Source organism: Gossypium arboreum, chromosome 11 (assembly GCF_025698485.1).
Source record: "Gossypium arboreum isolate Shixiya-1 chromosome 11, ASM2569848v2, whole genome shotgun sequence".
NCBI lineage: Eukaryota > Viridiplantae > Streptophyta > Magnoliopsida > Malvales > Malvaceae > Gossypium > Gossypium arboreum.
The window spans coordinates 20,709,500-20,713,378 of NC_069080.1; the positions used below are offsets into that span (position 1 = coordinate 20,709,500).

Sequence of the window (3,879 nt, forward strand, 5' to 3'; positions counted from 1 at the left end):
TTAAATTATTTAAAATAATTAATTTTTAAATTATAAACAAATCTTTTCTTCTTTTACAAATTTTAATCATTTTATTTTTTCCATAAGTTAATATTTTTTATTTTTGTGCAATTTTTTAATGTCATTGACACATAATTTAGGCAATTGTTTTACCTTGAACCTTAAACATTAAATCCCGAGATTTAGGGTTTGGATTTGAGCTTGAACCTCAAACATTAAATCCTGAGATTTAGGGTTTAGATTTGAGATTTAAGGATTAAGGTTTAAGATTTAGAATTTAGGGTTCATGAATTTAGAGTTTAGGGTTCAAGTTTATGGTTTAAGAGTTTAGGGTTTGAGTTCAAGGTTCAAGGGTTTTGGATTATGAGTTCGACGTTTAGGTTTAGGGTTTTATATTTTTGATTCAAGGTTCGAGATTATCAAAATCAAGTGTCAATGACATGAAAAAAATTGGTTAAATGTAATTAAATAATTAGAAATGGACCATGAATAATGGGGTGAGAAGGGTCCATAAAATAATTTCTCTATAGATGGATGTATAATAATAATTTCATGTCTTTAAAATTTGATGATATGGAAAAATTTTATTAGTGCCTAAAACCTTAATTTTAGGATCATCCTTATGTAAGTTATTCCTTATATTTATTGTTTAGATAGAAAATATATATTATTTAATGATTTATATATACACATCTCGTATATATATTTATTTTTCATATAATGCTTACTTTTACTTATAACCCTCAATTCTCATATTGAAGGAATACACGTTTAAATATATTTAAATTGCATACTCTTTATTGTTATTGGTAAAGTCAAGAAGATAGATAAAGTTTTACCCTTAATTAAATGAAAACTTTTTATTTAACTCCTCTCTAAATATAAAAAAAGTAATATGTAATTTTAACATTTTAACACAAAAATAATAACTTTTAACCCTTCCAAAATTGTATAATTTTATCTGTCCTCGTAAATAAAATTTCTAAATTCATTTTGCAATAATAAAAATTATTAACAAAATAATTGGAGAACAAGCCATCATCCATTTCAGGAATTTGCATCTCTGCATCTGTCTACTTTCTCAGGTTTTCAAACTTGTCTTTCTCTGCTCTCCTCCACCTTTCATTTCACTATAATTTATAATTTTTTACAATAGTTTTCAATGAAATTCCAATTTTTCTTTTTTAAATAAACAATGAAATTGCGCTGACAAACTCAGAGACGCCACTTTTTGACATTGTACACTGCACACTGCTCATGGATCCTAGAAATAAGAGGAAAGCCATCAATGCTTTTAAAGGGTTACAGTTACAAGTTTATAACACTCCACAAGCACTACCCATCTTCATGATTTTTAAGAGAGACCTATACGAAAGAAAAGTGGACTGGAAATGAATGGTTTGACAGTTACCTGTTTTCCCTTCCCGGACCAGAATGAATGTTAATTCCGTCTGAAAACACACTTACAAAAATGGGATTGGCATTAGATTGGGGATTCCTTATCCTAAATTTTAGACACAAAACATGGGCTTAGCAAATTAGCATCCACCCTCGTACAACTTGCCAAATGTCCCCTGGACTTTCACATGCTCCCAAATATCTCTATTCTTTCTAAAGTTTATCTCCCGTCTTATCTATTTGGAAACTGAATCCCACAAACTCAACATATTTTTACTTTAAATTTAAATGCTTTTAAGGTTTAATATATCATTTACTACTTTTAAGTTTGACATTTTTTTCTAATATCGTATTTGTTTCATTTTTTGGTTTAAAATGATATTTATATTTGATAAATATTATATATTTTTGTATTCAAAGGTATTCGTGTTAATGTTTTAGTGTTTAGTTCAGATTTTAAGGTTGATTTTGATGAAAATTAATTGCCAACATTATTAGGTTTGAATTTTTCATCATTTTTATTAATAGAATAAATTTAGTGTTAATTGTAAATTCGTTTAAATTTACATTTATTTTGTCAAATAATAGTCCGGTCAATGTAATTTAATTGGGTTTTATCTGGATTTGATAAAAGTTAATTGTTAATATTGTTAGCTAATAATGATTTTTATCAAATCAACTCTAGAACTTGAATTAATTACTAAAAATTAACATTGTTACTTTTAAATATCAAAATGTATAAATTTTATCAAATACAAGTACCACATTAAAAAAAGTTAAGTCACTTATAGGTGCTAATCTTAAATTTAATTTCAAGTGGGAGTACATGTGGAATTGAATGTATAACCCAATCTACGGGCAATGTGATTAAAGAGATTTTTAATAGGGATAAATTTTAAAATTACTCATAAATTTTGATTTAATGTGCAATTGTATATATAAATTTTAATTTGGTGTAATTATAAACGTGAAATTCTAATTATGGTTCAAATATATACTTGAAACTTTAATTTTGGTTTAATCATTATACATTTAAAAAATAAATATATCAATTTATTTTTATATTAGATAAATATAATTAATAAAATGATGTTATAATAATAATTGTGTTAATAATTTATCGAATTGAATCAAATCAAAATTTTATGAAAAAATTGTATAAAATCAAAATTCATATATACAATTATATATTAAATCATAATTCATACATAGTTTTGAAATTTATCCTGACTAACTAATTACAAATATATATATTTTAATATGAAAGGATACCTGAATTTCTTTATAAGGATTTAAAACCATAATTTTCCTTTTTTAATGTATGAAACCGATGAAAGAATGTAAACATATACAAATTAAGAAAAAGAGGCTGAAAGGCTTTCGTCTTCTCCACGACTAGCTTAAATAGGGAATTCCTATTATTAATGATATATAGAAGCTATTTCTTTTTACTTTACTATAAATTCAAATGTTGACTTTCATAATTTATTTTATGTAAATAATAAATAAAATAATTATTTATTATGACACTCATATAATAAATATTAAGGTCCCACCTGATGTGGCGTACAGCTAGGACGTGTCTGACAGTTATTTATTCTTTAGTAAATATATTATTATAAGGATATTTATTTTCTATAAAATTACCAAAAATTTATTATTTTTAAAGTAAAAAAAATATTATTATAAGGGTGTTTATTTATTTTATATTATTATACAAAATTTAAAAATTAGAGGCAACATAGATTAAACTTAAAACAATATGATTTAATATTTTAACTAAAGCCTCACTCCTTTTTTTCTTTATTCAATTATTTTATAAATATTTTTATTATATAATTTTTTTTCACTCACATCGTTAACGTATAATAATTTAGTAATTAAAGAAAAATAATGTAAATTTTTTGGTAAAATGAAAATTCAGACTTACACTAATCTTAAAGAAGGTGATCATGGGCTAATAGATCACAACTTGAGTTTTATACAAAAATATCTAACTTTAAACTTAACAAAAGATATTCGTCATTCACCTACTAATTTTGTTTATTAACAATAACATGTGGACTAAAGTGAAAAAAGATTGCGTTGAAATCTTTTCAACTGATTTTAATTACTCCCAAATAATCAGATAACTTTTTAAAATTACAATTTTATTATACAAAGAAGAATGAAGGTTGAGATATATAAAAAGAAGAAACTAAAATTGGATTGGGTATTAACTTGATGGATGAATCTAAATATGATAATGGAAATGTACCAAGTTTCTAACTGTATAAGGCAGCAGAATTTTTTATTTGGATTTTAGAAATTGACATTCTTATAATTTTCTGTGCGGAGACTTTTAGTTAACGAGGACATAGAAAATTACATCATGCCTCTTGGGATGCCCCAACTCGCCCTAACAAACACGTTTCAAAATTCCTGGTATTTGGTTAGTGCATACGAAGCTAATATTGCAATTAAAAATAGAAAAGCTTGTGA

The 3,879-nt window shown here is 24.7% G+C and overlaps 1 long non-coding RNA gene across 1 annotated transcript; it reads right to left on the reverse strand.

Annotated features, from left to right (window-relative positions):
* Positions 1–1,086: 1,086 nt before the first annotated feature.
* Positions 1,087–1,651, reverse strand: LOC128283559 (uncharacterized). Its single transcript, XR_008273930.1, has 2 exons — positions 1,412–1,651; positions 1,087–1,264 (listed from the first exon to the last, which is right to left on the reverse strand). It is a non-coding gene; the product is annotated as an uncharacterized LOC128283559 (long non-coding RNA).
* Between the last annotated feature and the right edge of the window lie 2,228 nt (positions 1,652–3,879).